Consider the following 15,249-nt stretch of genomic DNA (forward strand, 5'->3'; position numbering starts at 1 on the left):
CAGGTGTTTTAGACAGATGAAAGGCACAGACTTGGAAATGGATGTTTGATGGTATTTAAACGTAGTACTTTTCCTCTCTATCAGGAATTGAAGGGTTCTCTGGTTTTGTGTGTGGAAAAGATGACAGTCTTTGACAGAGTAGAAGAGATGGGGACCAAGAGAGAAATGGAGTAGTAATCAGCTTCAAGAGCTGATTCCAAACAGAGAGCGTCTGAATAGGAGAAGGCACAGAAATGCTTGTGGGATGAGATCAAAGCAAACCAAGCAGAAGTGGCAGAGGATGGCACCAGGTGCCAGGCGAGAAAAGGGAGCAGCTCAGGGCAGTGGACCTGAAGATGGGGAATCTGAAAATCCTGTTGGGACATAGATGGCTAATGAGGTTGATTTAGGAAGTGGGATGAAATGGCCAGAACAGCCCATCAAGGAAAGAAGATCAGTTTCACCATGGCATTTTGGATAAAGTGAAGAGGAGCAGTGTGAAACATGAGGCTTACAAAGGATTTTACAGTTGTCAAGGCAGAGGATTATTAAACTCATGGATATTTATTTTACACCCTCCCCTCCATCAAGGCCTAGAGTGGAAAGCTCGCTGTACTTACTTTTTAAGAGAAGAAGAAAAGGAAAAAGAGTTTTAGTGATGCTACAGGGAGGCTATGGAGCTACACGAGAGAGGCCGTGCAGTTTTCCAGTGAGAAGGGAAGGAAGGGGTGAGCAGATGGTTGAAGAAGCAGATGGAGAGAGTGAGATGGTACTTTGTGAGAGGAGGAGTGGAGACGGAGGGAAATGGGAAAAGAGGGAGGAAGGAATAGTTGGGGAACAGGAAACGGGATTGTGTTCAATGTCAGTTTTCAAAATGAGTGGATGATAACTGCGATGCAAGACCTTTGATGAGAAAGTAATGTGGGATGTATATGCATGTGTATTGATTAGGTAAGGAGATATACAGGCAGTAACTGAGAATGAGACAGAGAACAAATAGCACTGAAAATTGGCAGGAACCTCCTCTGAGGTTTGGAGCTCTTGAGAGATCTGACACTTTGCTTCCTCTGCCTGGTCAGGAAGAGATATATATTTTTTTAAATATTTTACTGATGTTTCCTGTATGCTGTCCAAAGCCATTATTTTACCTCCTGTGTGTGAAGTTAGAGTTGGAAAAACAAGGTGAAAGCTTGGAAGTTAAAATAGGAAAGAAGACTACTACTCTGTCAACAAATAATTCATTTCTATAGAAAGAAGCTTTTTAAGGAATTAAGACTGCATATAAGACCAGACTTTCACGAAATTCAAGGACATTCAGATTGGTGACTGGTATGTATCTTTTTCTAAGCTGTAAGTTAACTAGTATTATTCTTTATCATTGTTTCCCTCTTCTCTTGTCCTTACTTTAAGTCGGTTGATATTGATGAGGCTTGACATCTCAATTTTCTCTCAGGTGTGTTATGGCAGATTTAGTGAATCGATCCTGCAACACTCTTCATGGCTTCTAAAAGATTTATGATGAGGCGTGTGGGATAGGGTGAAGTTTTCATGCCGGGAATGTGGAGGCAATTTTCTGTGTAGTTTTAAAACCAGAATGATTGCCTTTAGAAAACTAAATTGTTGGCAATAATTATTGCAGAGTGATATCTGAGCTACCACCATTTCCCTCTAGACATAGAGCCTTAGGATGGGAGAGTCAAGATTTCAATCTGGGAGTACATTGACTTTAGAGATACTTTTAAATGTTGCCTTCTGCAAAACTTCAAGTAGACAAATAATAATGAAAGAATTGGAGATCCAGTTCCTACTCCATTTTCAGCAGGAAACATGACTATGCAGAGAGTACAGTTTTCACTTGTAAAATATTGTGCTCAGTTCTCATTTGGGTTTGAAAACGATGAGGAATTTCCTACCCTAAGTTTGCTTCATATAATACAGGAGTACTGACAATGGAGGTATTATAATAGAAATTTGCCTGGCTGACTACGAGGACTCCTGATGACTGCCCCAGTTTCTTTTTTTGTCTAAAATATTTCTCAGGCATCTCCCTTCGATTAATATTGGAATTCACAGTCCTTCGAGCCTGCATAAAACTTCTTTTTTCACTTCTCATACAAAACTTACCTCCCTGTCAAACCCTGGTTTGAGGTTGAAATTGGTATTGAAATGTTTCATAAAGCTACTCCTGGGGCCACTGCAACATCTCCCACCCTCTAACTCCCACTATTGTTGAGGGACTGCAACAAAGTCGGTATCTTTGATGTTTCCAGTTCATTCCCCTACAACTCTAGTCAGTTTGGGCTTATCTGTAGGGAACCACTTTGCAGGCAGAAGATTATTCTATATTTATTCTGGGTTTTATTTTCTTTCCACGAGTAGCTGCTATAAGTCCGTGCTAGGAAAGAGGCAGTGCAGTAGCGAGACCTGTGATGTACCTACAGCTGTTCTTATACTCTGGGAAAAATCAACAACATTGTCATTTATGCTGATTGTTTCTAGATTCTGAACACTTGTCTAAAGCTGTGGAGAGGGACTAGTCAGTGGATTGCAGATGAACATAAAAATGCTTAAATAGGTAGTGATGATTTTCTACCAATAGCATACGATTTTTGATGAAGAAATGCAAAGAGTTACTATTTGGGTTTGGGTATTTTGTGTTTCTGAAGTCACTGCCTCTGGGCTGCTTAAGAGAAGCCAATTCTAGTAATTTCTTACCATCTTCAACAGCTCTTGCAAATGTTGTGTAATAATACTCTTATCTTTTGTCTAAACTTTTAATTAAGTCTACAAAAAATGCTGTTTGCAGCAATCTTCCTTTCTAGTTGCCATGTCTGCTTAAACTGTCTAACCCATGCACGCATATATCATCAGTAGTATGGATATAATAGTCAAAATAGATTGTTTCCCAGTGTTCAGTAAGTTTCAGATCAACTGATATTTGTTGGTATTCTATCCACGAGCTGTGTGAATGTTTCTGACCTGTGTAGAAATAATCTCATTAGAAAATGGCATGATGACGATGGTAGCATTCTTTACTCACCATAATTCAGCATCAATATCATCGACAGAAGCCCCAGAGGTATGTAATATACACCTCCCAACACTGTCTTTGAGACGTAAACTGCTAATCCGTTGAATTATGTAAAGATTTTTCCCCTTCTCCTTTCAGGGTGCTATGTTTTCTCAGCACTGATGGTGCTGGAAGGAAGACATGTTGCACTTGGGGGAGAGCAGGCAGCCATGCAGCTGCTCTGGGGGCTGCTTCTGCTGCTCTCAGCTTGTGGAGCAGATGGTGAAGGGGGATTCAGGGTTGCTGCCCTCGCAACCCCCGCTGTATGATGAGTAATTAGATCTGCAGATCTGCCCCTTTCCCTAGGGGAAACCTCTCCCTGCCTCCTTCTCACCTCTGAAGGGAGAGCTCAGCCTGTTCTGCTACCTCAGCCCTCCATGCTGGAAAGCCATCAGCCCATGGCAGGGGCAGAGCGTGAACTGATGCTGCTGGTCTAACAGGAGAGGAGAGCCCATCTGCCGAATGGTAGAGCCAAGGTGCCCTTCCCTACCTCTGTCTCCCCTCTGCATCTGCTTCGGCACCATGCAGGTCCCCAAGAGCAGGAGCTTCGTGCACTCAGAGGCTGCAGAGCGAGGCTCCGAGGCAGAGCTCTGCTCCCCCTGTTTTCTATCCTCTCCCCACATCGTGTAAATCCACTTGAATGAGGACCAAGTCATTCCTGAATGTGTTTAGGGCTTTGGAGGTTACCATAATTTAGATTAATTTTGAAAATTTCTGTGAAATACCTGTGCTGTCAGAGTTAGGGTGAGGGTGTAGGTGATCCCTGTTTCTGCTACTACAGCATTTCTACAGAATACAGAAATAAGTGAAGGGTTAGTTGAGGTGGTATCAGTCTTCCTTCTTTGAAATGTGGGTATCTTTGTTTAAGTCTTTATAGTGGAGTCTCTCAACAGTCGTATAACATTGCCAGTGGAAGTAGTCTGACTGAAACTTGGATAACCAGATTTAGGATCAGCCATTACACTTTGCAGCTCAGTATGAACTTTCATCACTGAATGTGAACATTTTATTTTTCTTCAGTAAATTAATTCACTTTTTTGATCTCTGCGATGTTTGACAAGTTTTTGCTGCATCCAGTTTCCTGCACTAAAGCAAGATAAAGGAATGAGACTAAAGGCTAACAAATGCAATGATTCTGCCTCTGAGCTTTGAAATGTCAGTTAAATATCGCTGTTGTTTATTAGGTTCCCATGAAATTTGAGTGGGATTAAATTTGCTTTCCAGTTCTCCCTGCATTTTAGAGCCAACTAATAATCTTTCCTGGATTCACTCCTGAAGTTATCTTTGAAACCAATTGACTTAAGCCATTAAGAATAAAAAGATGGAACTGAGGCAATTATTTAATTTAATAAAAGCTTCCTTCATTTTTGATTAAACAAATGTACAATATTAAGCCTGTTGCTGGCACTCATGGAAATGGTACCTGAGAATTACTCTTGACTATTTCTCCATGTAATAACTATGTATTCCATTCCCAGGTAGTTACACTTTAATTTGGTAATTGCAAAAGATCAGAAAAAGACAGGAAAAAAAAACCTCACCCATAAAATAAGTTATTGAAGGAAGACCCCTCTTGCTCATCTTGTCCTTTCTTTTGGAATCAGGTAATGAGAAGATCTTTCCTTGTAAAGTCATTTAATCATCAGATTACCAGATTTTAAACATTTCACATAGAGGTGGTTCTTTCTTTTCTGGTATCTGAATATATCTCAGATTATTTCATTGAGAAGTACTCCAAACTGATGAGAATCCTTGTTTTCATTCACATTGCAAAACTGCCCTTTTATGTTCTTCTGCAAGAGTCTGTGAACATCTATGACAACAGCAAGGGGATAAAATTTCTGGGAAGCACCTTTTTAGAGGCAAGACTATAATAAACCCTTCTGTATACGGAGGTTGCTTGGAGCCCCATTTGTTAGTAATCAATCTTTTTTCTCCTCTAATACAAAACTCCTTTAAAGGTTTTGAATTTATTAACAACTGAAGCCTTAGTTTCACTCTGCAAGGAACATCTATTTTTATCCTCACTTCAACAGAAAAGGAAGTGAAAGCGCAGTGATGGAGGGGGCTTGCCAGTGTTACCACCAGTCAAAAGGCAGAGCCAGGAAAAAAAAAATCCAGAATTTCTGATTGTCTTTTGTGATTTATTACCTGATAAACAGAAGTATGTGGAGTTGTAACAAAGCGGTGCTGTGATTAGGACAGTTTGGTGCTATTACAGCCATGCTTTGACCCCGTTTAAATCAATGGTTTTTACTCTCTTATCCATCCCCTCTCTCCATAATTTCTAGTGTGGACAGGACTATAATTATTTTAAAGTAAGAAAAGTATATAGAATACTTTTTAAAAATGCTAATCTATTTTGTATTTTCTTCTGCTTTTTACAGATGAATTTTAGATGATTTTTCCTTTGAAAAGTTGCAGAGTTTGGTTTCAAAGTCGTACTTTTCAGTGATGTAGAAATTATAACCTATGTAGGGAGACTTATGTGGAAGAGTCTTTTGCAGTCAAATCAGACATTCCCAAATAATTTAATTCATTTGAATTAAACCCCATATGTACAGCTCCAATTTTAAAGTCAGCTTTTGAAATCATGGCAGTAGATCAATCACACTGAAAAGCATCTATGTTCTCACTACAGATGTGCAGCCAATACCAACTGAAGTGACACTACAAGCATTAGAGTTAGAATTCAAAGGTATAATGAAAAATTAGAGAAGCATTCTGAACTAAACAGAATGCTATCCAGAAAAGGCAAATATAGAGAGTCCTGCACGTGGGGAGGAATATGTGAAAAATGGGGGGAGTTATTGGCTAGGCGGCATTTCTGCAGAAAAGAAGCATGTGGTGTTAGGTCAGTGACTGGGCACGAATAGGCAATGTCCTACTATTTAGATAAGAGTAAATGCTGTGTTGGGTTATCTAAATAAGTGCAATGTGTGAAGAGATATACTTAAACTCAACGATGGCCTCAGCTGGGTGCTGTACTTAGGTTTGGCACCACGTGTTCAAATAAAGCCCCAGATCCCAAACATGGAGTGTCAACTGCAGGGTGCAGCAAAGAGCAGGAAGAAAGAGAACTGTGAAGTCCAAGCCCCGAGGAAAGGACTATTTCATCTAGAGGTGTCTGGAACTATATTGGTGGCTTCAAAGAGAAACGTTGGTTGCTGTTGATGAGATGAGAAACAGTGGGCTGAAATTTTAGGTTAGGAAAATGAGAACTGAGAAGAAAAGTTATTTAATCTGGTAGGGGAAAAGAATGGAGAAGGAAAAGCTGAGGAGAGCTGTAACAGTTTCCCAGGGGTATGGTTAGCTAAGGTGCTGGAGGTGAGACAATACCTCATCATCAAAAGTGATTGCTAGGTACTAGGAAGAACTTCCCAGAGGGTGCTGTGAAATCCATGTAGCTTATGCTTAAGTACAGGTCAGATAAGTCGGGCTGATCAAATAAAATCTCCCCTTAGACAAAGAGCAGGTAAGTTGATATTTTGGCTGACTGTTCAATTAATCTGTAAAACTCTCCATGTTACAGTAATTTAAAGGGGTAATTGGTAATGGGATGAAATGGGAAATTATAAATGAAATGTCATTAAATTATAATTTGATGCTTTCTCTTAAGCAAAAAGAAATGTTTTATTAGTGATCATCGTAAAGCAGAGAGAGAAGATACCAGGATTAAAACAATCCATTTGGATTTCTGATTGAGAAGTCCTCAAATTTCAATTCTAATATGTTTATTGTAGAATTGGAGAGGAATAGGATGCATTATCTTATATGCGCCATTGTATATCTCCTACCTTAAACTGGGATTTTGATGATAATCATAGTTATCTGTATTGTGAATAGCATTTTAATTGCGAATCTTTGTCTTACCAAAATCACCAGTGCTTGCCCATATGTGCTGATATTCATTAACACGTTGTCTCACACATTTTCATTTTCTTGGCAAACCATTGCAGGAAGACTGTTTCTTTTTGAGTTTTTGGGTTGGTTTTTTTTTTTCCCACCTCCTGCTGTCTTCTTAAGACGACTGTATTGAAGAGTGTGCCAGTAGTACCAAACAGAAAGACAACCAGCTGTCTGATTTTCCATTATTAGGTTTGTGAAATGGGAAAGCTATATATGTCCTTGAGCAAATAATGCTTTTAATTAAGGTGATTTTTTCATCCTCATATTGCTGCAGTAGGACTTGATATGAGAGCTTCTAAATCCTGCTGTCATTATGTGGAACAGTGTACCCAAATGCCTTATGTTTAAATATATGAGTAATATCTTCGAAGTCAGTGGAATAACTTATATGTGTTTTGCTGGATCAATCAATTTAGTGTTTTGTATGAGCAACCCAAGATTTTCAGGGTAACAACCCAAAAGATTTTTAAGTGCCTAATCCATGTTTAGGTAACTAATCTCTATTTGGTCTTTGGCTTTAACATGGATTTTTCTACCACTATCCCATCACTTGGATTTTTTTTCAGATATTGATTGGAAAGCAAATATATCTTTTTTTCCTAAATTGAAGATATAAGACATCCTGCAATCTGAAAGACTACAAATAATGAAAACACAGAAAATTAGAACTTTTCTGATTGTTCACTTTTAACAGCATCTGCAGCTGTGATCCCCTAAATTTCAAAGAAAGCCTCCAAATTCAGGAGATGGTTGCAGGAGTATAAGAATTATCCTTATGGGCTTAGCCACAGGCCAAAGCTTTAGGTTAAGCATAGATGTTAAAGAGGCAGAGAGGTTAATTAGTATCTATTTTCTCATTAAACGGCGGAAGGGATTGCTGGGAGTAGGATAGTCTAGCCGAGAAGACTGGTGGGTTTTATTCCTCTGCTAATCTGTGCTGATCTGTGCAGACTTATGAGATTCCACTGCTGCTGATGTTGGGCAGAGGCTGTCGGGCTGTGCAGTAGGTTATTCATCAGTCTTCAGTCTGGGCAGCAAGGTAGGTTGGGAAATCAGTTGCTAGGTTGGTCAGCAAGAGCTTGTGCCTTAAAAGCCTCCTCCCTGTATGTATTTTTGCACTCTCAACTGCGGAGGATAAGATCTAGCGAATCATTTTTCAGACAGAACTTGTTATAATAAATATAAAAGTATTTGAAATGTTTTTCTGCTGACAGTTTGGTTTTCATAGGCAATATTTCCATCCATGTAATGTCTGGAAAGATTTGCTTGTTTTGAAAGCAATATTTTTCTCAATTAAAAATTAGGACATTATTTCAATATGAATTTCAGTGAGAAGACTAAATCAGTAGGACTTAGAATAGATGCTGAAAGAAAGGAGAAACAAAGTGAGAGAGAGTGGAGTCCAGTGTGGAGTCCTTTAGGGGAACAGATTCTCTCCTGGTGTAAATCACTGTAGCTCCCCCACTGCAGTACTTTATACCCACCAAAAACCTGACTTGGCTTTTTTTGTCATCAGGGAGGGTTGGCTCTTGCACTCACGTAGCCTTTGGCTGGACTAGCTTTCTAAACAAAAAAATTCCCCGTGGGTGAGGATGAGACAATCCTTTCTTCCCAGTCTGCTTCGGGGTCCACACAGCCTTCTTGCCCACCCTCAGTGCTGGAAGTATAGCCTGTCCTTTGAGAAGGATATGTAGGCAAGTTGATTTGTTGGAAAGCATCAATACTATGAGGCTGCTAATAGAAGCAAGGCAGAAGCTGATGCTTCATAGCTAAGCAGTTTTTAACTGCAGAGTTTTCAGCTCTAGGTACCAGTGTTAGTTTCTGTTCTAGCTGGCACTCTAGATGCTAGCCAGTGTGGAAATTCTTTTTGACCCAAAATTGGTTATTTCTCATAATTGGGTTAGTACCAACACGTGTAGGTATCTCAGCACCATCATCTTACGGACATTGACTGTGTAGACTTAGAAGTGGCCAAAGTGCACTTCACCTAGTCATAAAGATAGTCTCACAGAAACCCCCAAATTACTCCTAAACGGTCCACACCTGAAGAAAATCCTGTTACATCCCTGGGAAATAAAAAGATTGTTGACATTTGTTGTTTTTCAGACTATTACGCTCCCCCTAAGCTGGATGTGCAATTTAAAAATGTAGGAGTGTGAGGTTGTGACTCATGAAATGTTTTTTCATAAGCAAAAACTGGGCTGATTAAAAGGCAATTGGCTTGAGTCAGAATGTTAAAAAGCTGCTGTATCTTTCTTACAAGAGGGTGCTGTTAAATTGCTGAAAGTGAGTCATGGTAAACGTTAGAGAACATTTTTCATGATCAGCCTTTTATGTACAATAACAGAAATAGAATAATTTTCAGTGAAAATACACCTCCAAGTAGAGGCAAGTTTCTTTTGTTTTATAGTGAAACCGCTATTTTTCTATGCAGAACAAATCCAGTTGTAAAAATTGGCATTTGCATTTCATTGCTTTTAGTTTACTTCTGTAGAAAATTTTGGAAGTTGACAGCTGTCAAATTAGTGTTTTCCTTATATTTGTGTAGATAAATGTTTAACTATAAAGATCCTTGGAGGGTAAGTGATACGCTCACTTCAGATGTGACTGAACTGCTGCATCATTTTGTGCGTAAGGAGGCTGTTTAATACGGTGTGATAGGGCATAGGGTTATCAGCGAAGGTTGGCTGCTCTGGTCAGATAGGCAGACACAGGGCTTTTGGAAGGGTTGCACTTCAGGGCCTCTTCCTGGTGGTGGTTCCTGCCAATATTTCATGGTTTCTCAGTGCAGAGAGAAAAAATCTGTTGCTGGAAAATTGAAGACAGCTATAAAAGGATGCATGTTGCTCTCTGCGTGACATAGTTTTGGTGGCATTTTGGGTCAGATGAATACTAGCTGTTAACTCTGTGAGATTTTATGAAGATCTGATGCTGAGCACTTCTACCCTATCTATAAAGCCATGAGGAAATACGTTATCGTGTCTAAGGGAAAGGAGGGCATAGCCAGGAAACCTTTCTGAATGACAGTCCTTTGAAGAGGAACTGCTGTAAAAAGTTGCTTCTAAAGGGACTGAAGAGAGGATTAGAAAGATGAGGCAATGAGAAAATCTGTCTTTCTCTTATGGACCTCAGAGTTTTCCTCCTTCAGGTGGGAAGACCAGTTTTAGATTTTATGAAGCCATGTTTATTCCCTGTCCATTCCTCTGCACAGATCAGATCATGAAAGGAGGCTGTGAATAAAGGTAATGTGCTGGGGGAAGCATCAGCACCTTTGAAAGCAGGATGGGGTGACTGCCCCTGATGTTGATCATTCTGACCAGTGCCTGCTGGCAAAAAAAAGCTGGAAGAAAGATTTTTGCCAATAAACCTGTAATGGATTGGCCAGTAAACTACTGAAGAACATATGCCTTCCTAATAGCTTCATATCTGTTGCTGACAGAGGCTGATGGGGGAAGAAGGGGACAAACTCAACTCTAGACAGACACATCTGTTCTGCAGCAAGGCTCCTTATATTAGATGTATCAAAATAATCTGTGGAGGTATTGAGCTTGGTGGTGCTTTGAGCTAGAGATACAGCAGGGTCCGTTGTCAGTTCAGGCACAGCTGTCTTGGAGACTGACTCCAAGATCTGATGTTTTCTCCAGTGAGACCATTGACAAAGAAGGAGGGAGGGACTACCATTCAACTCGCTTTCATGTAGTGTAGTAATAAACAAATCGTACATTTTATCTTATTAACTCAGACACTTCTTGTCTTGCTTTATCTCTGCAGTTTCCTGTGAGGTACAGCTGCTTGCATGTTGTTTTCTGGAGGACTGATGCTACTTAATACAGCCTCATCCCCTTTCTTTTTTTTATACTCCATATTAGGAGCTGGATGTTGACCCACGATATTTTATTATTTGCTTACTGTTTGCCCTTTCTGTTCCTTGGATTTACTACTCTAAGTACAAGAACTTGTAATTGTGTTTTGAAGGAGATGGATTTGAAATGTTAAAAAATTATTTGGAAAGGGAAGAGAAACAGACCATAAACAGTAGAGGGGAAGAAACAACCTTTAAGTACCGGCATGCTAAATTGAATCTTTCATCTCATAGTTTTTTATTTTCATGAGTTTCTCAGTGGGATAACTGAAGGGCAACAAATCTGGTCATGATCTGATAAAGTTAAAATTGTGATTCATGAAATTTCAAGAAAGAATTTTGCAGTAAAATTCTGAGAAATTGCTAAAATTTATTAAAAGTAGAATAATACAATACCTGCAAGGTAATACTCTGATATCATTGAGGAAACTAGCATTTGAGAGACTGTAAAACTCTGAAAGAGAGAGGACGTGGGCTAGAGCAAGTCTAGTGAATGATAGTGAAGGAGTCAATGCAGAGAAGATAAACATTTAGTCTTAAAAAAGGGTGTAGAACAGAAGTGAAAATGGAGAACAAAGAGGTTAAGGGATTTTTAGGTAAACCAGAGAGCTGGAGAAATTTTTTTAGGAGTTTTTGAGCAAATAGCCAGAGCAGTATCAGAACCACTAAGGAAGGATCTTCAGGACTATTTTTTCACATGTTCTCAGCAAACGGTAAAAAACAAAGAGTAGTACCTGTATTAAAAGAATGGGAAAACATGAAGGACGGGAGGATAGTTTTTCTATCTTAGTTTGGCACAAACAGAGTGGAAATGGTTAAACACCGAAGGAAGTATGTAGTTGTTCAGAAGGCCTTTCACAGGAGGTAACTAAGAAGTAAAATGGCATCATCATTGTGGAAAATGTATCATCAGGGATGAAAACCTATTTTCAAAGTCAAGGTGTGCAAGGTACGAAAGTCAATTTTCAAGTCTGTCTTAGAAAGTTGTGAGCTTCTTCTGATGCTGCTTGATTTATGTTCCATAAGAAGTCTTGAAAATTGTAAATAGCTTAATTCTGACAACTCTGGAATGTGTCTTTAAACTTGGAGGCAGGGGGGAGAGGGGGAAGAGTGTGTCAAGTGGCTCTACCCACAGACTCATTACTGTTCATTAAGAGGTCTTTGGAAGAAATGTTTTGATTTTATTGTAGAGATGACTGTGTTTCACTTGTATGCAGGCTGACAGAATGAACAATTAGGTAACTGTGTATATGCAAAATGGGTAGAATATTTATGGAAGCCAGCACTTCAAAATAATAGATGAGGGTTTTTTTACCAGAATGGCCCTGTTTTTGCATTTGTCTTATGAGTTAGTTAAAATTGTGCAGAAACATAAACTCCAACTTGGATTCAGATAGTATATGACCAAGTTTTGGTCTGTTCCTGAAAAACTCCTTGGAGACCTTCCAGGAGGAGCAATATGGACAACAAGAGGTAGTTTCCTCTTTTTTCATCATGCCTAGAAAGAGTTTTGCTTCCTTTGTTGGTCCAGGAGCATGCCCGGTATCTTCTGAAAAGCAACAGTAGTTTTCTTGTAGCTATATTAGTTTAGGGATACAAAAGATAAGGTCTGTAGGGGAGAGGGAATATTGGATAAAAGTATAGCCAAGCATTTAAGCACACAGATGTTGTTCCACAAAACGTAAACAAGCAAAAGTACCAAACTAAACACCAACAGTTCTGAGAACTATTTCTGTTTTTTACCATGAATCAGCTGATCTAAGACGCTACCTCTCCCTATAGCTCTTGCCCCATTTATCTGCTGGGGAGGTAAAGGCGTAGGTCATCTTTCAGTTCTCCTCTGCTCCATCCATACCCTGGCAGTGTAGCAACACCTGTTTGCAGAGAGTTCCTTTAAGGTTTTCCCTGGGCCTTGGGGGGAGGAATCTGTGGTGCAGAGGAACTCAAAGAAAGCGTAATGTGTGGCCTACAGTGGCATCAGTTCATCTGCATCTTCCACCAGAGAGCTTAGCAGCAGGAATTCCTCTGCAGGAGGGTAAGAGGACCTCAAAAAGTGGTTGGTAGTGACAGAGAGCCTAGTGATTAAAAAAGTCTTAATATCTGTGAAGCTCCTGGTATAGTTTGGATTGTCCAAACATCAATGGAGAAAACACGCAGCAGAGGTGTCTGCATTTGGGGATGTCATGTGAGAGGCTGACATGATTGTTTGTAAACATGGAAGACTCTTTTATCAACTTACGGTTTCCTTTTCTCAGTAAGCTAGAAATACCTTACAAGGAGAGCATATCTACTGCTTCTCTGCTTGGGCTCATAGTGATTGAGGAGTTGCATTTATTTTGGGTCAGTAGAAAAGATGGGGCTAGAGGAGAGCAAGAAGGTGGTCAGGACAAAAGGCTGTAGTGTAAGCTGGGGAATGCTCTGAACATGTAGCATCCGCCATCTGACTTTGGCAGGGATTCCCCTTGTGTCCTCGATCTGCTGCCTTGTCCTTTCCCCATGCGGTGGTGAGCTGAGCTGGGGAATGTACCCGTGTGCTTGAACTGAACCGCAAAGACTTCCCCTGACTCCCATCAGCACACAGGACATATCAAGGGATAGTATGGCAATTTGAGCTCTACCTCCTGTCACTTTTGTCATCCCTGCAAGACTAAAAGTTTTCAGTGCGTTTACTTGCATTAATCAGGGGTCCCTGCCCCACAGTGGTAGATGTTACCTGAACAAAAGACAAAAAGATGGAGCAGGACAGCTCCAAAGAACTTGTGGTGGTAATGAAGGACAAAGGACAGAGACATGGAGGAGTTCAACAAAGCCATGCGGTTTGACATGACGAGCAGCAGCCTCCACATTGCCTGAGTGCTCCTTTTTTTCCATAAAGCCACATGGCCAGTGCATAGGCTGGATTCAGTTTCTTACCTTTCACTGTGCCGTTCTTATGAACAAAACCTGGTTCTCTGTGGACATAAGGCAAGAATTAAGAGTGGCCTCTTTGAATTTGGTGCCATTTCTAAAGCAAAAACCTGCCATTTACATTAACGGAAGCCTTATCTTGTGTGCTTCAGAGCAACTTCCACCAAAGTCCATAGATAATGGATTCTTGCACTCCGACTGCTCTGTACACAGCATTCACTTTTTCTTGCACTTAAATAGCAAACACGCAGTTACACTGAGAGCTCCAAAAAAAAAAAAAAGTCTGTGACAGCACAGTAAAAAATTACAGCTTGAATAACTGGGGAATAATCATAAAATAAGCTCAGGCTTGCATGAGTTTAGATTTGAACAGTTAGAATAGAAAGCTAGATCAGAGTGTGTAGACAGCTTGTAATGTTGAACTGTATTATTAACAGCTAATAAAAGATGGAGCTGTGAAGTGTGAGTATAAAAGAGCTCCAGTAGAGTAATTTTAACACTCTCCCTTCAGCATGTGAATATACAATTGTAAGATTTGGCATTGCTGATTTTGGCGTGCTGTTTAAGCATTTCAATAACTTGTGTAGTTCTCACTGAAGCAGGCAGGCTGCTAAATTCAGACCCTTAAGGTTCTGACTCCTTGACTCAAACTGCACACTAAAATTAAGTGTTCATTTCACGTGAGTTTTGAAATACGCAAGAGATTTCTCAAATGTCTCAGAATAAGAAATTTTAGTCACTTTATGAATTTTTTGTACATGAAATTTTATAATTCTTTTTAACTTCATCTGTGCCAGCCTTCTAATTGGCTTTTCTACAGGGCTATGGATTCTTTGTGCTTTAAAAGGAAAAGAAAATGCATTTTGAGACTAGAATGTTCCACTGTGACTTTCCTACCTTTTTTGCTTTGCTCTGTGTAGAAGGATAGCAAACAATGTGCAAACCAGATGTGTTCTTGAATTTCTAATGAATTTATTTCATTACATGATGTGAAGGTGTTGATTCTTGTATGGTAATTATTACTTCTGCTACTGTTGGCAGGGTTTACGTACAAATAAGACAGTGTTTCTGCCTGGCTTTAGGTCTGGAGCAATGTTTCAAATCGATAGCAGTGGTGAATATGTACTGTTCTCAGAAATAATCTTGGCTCAATTTTCCAGAGCCATGCCTTTTTCATACAGCAGGTTGGCATTAGTGAGTAATGCTGATATGAAACACAGTGTAGAATAGACAGCTGAGTCCACCACTGTTTCTATGGCAGGAGTTCATCCTGCAGCTTAAAAGATTTATAACTTAAATCAAAATTTCCTTCCTGATTCTGGTCAAACTCTATCAGCTTCATTCTCTGCTATCTTGAAATATCTAGTAATGAAGTACTGTGGTACCGTGACACAGTAATGTAGACTTATACCAGCTGGTTGTATTTACTGTCCAACTAAGAGACACACTAATCCAATATTACCTTTTCCAACCCTACTTCAGGCAGAGACTTGACTAAATCCTGTGGGTAGATTTTTACATA

General features: G+C 39.7%; 1 protein-coding gene across 1 annotated transcript in view; it reads left to right on the forward strand.

Moving 5' to 3' along the window:
• The window catches only part of ST8SIA1 (ST8 alpha-N-acetyl-neuraminide alpha-2,8-sialyltransferase 1), a 129,783-nt gene that overhangs the window by 78,780 nt on the left and 35,754 nt on the right, over nucleotides 1-15,249 (forward strand). The window lies entirely within an intron of this gene.

This window comes from Phalacrocorax carbo, chromosome 1 (genome assembly GCF_963921805.1).
Source record: "Phalacrocorax carbo chromosome 1, bPhaCar2.1, whole genome shotgun sequence".
NCBI lineage: Eukaryota > Metazoa > Chordata > Aves > Suliformes > Phalacrocoracidae > Phalacrocorax > Phalacrocorax carbo.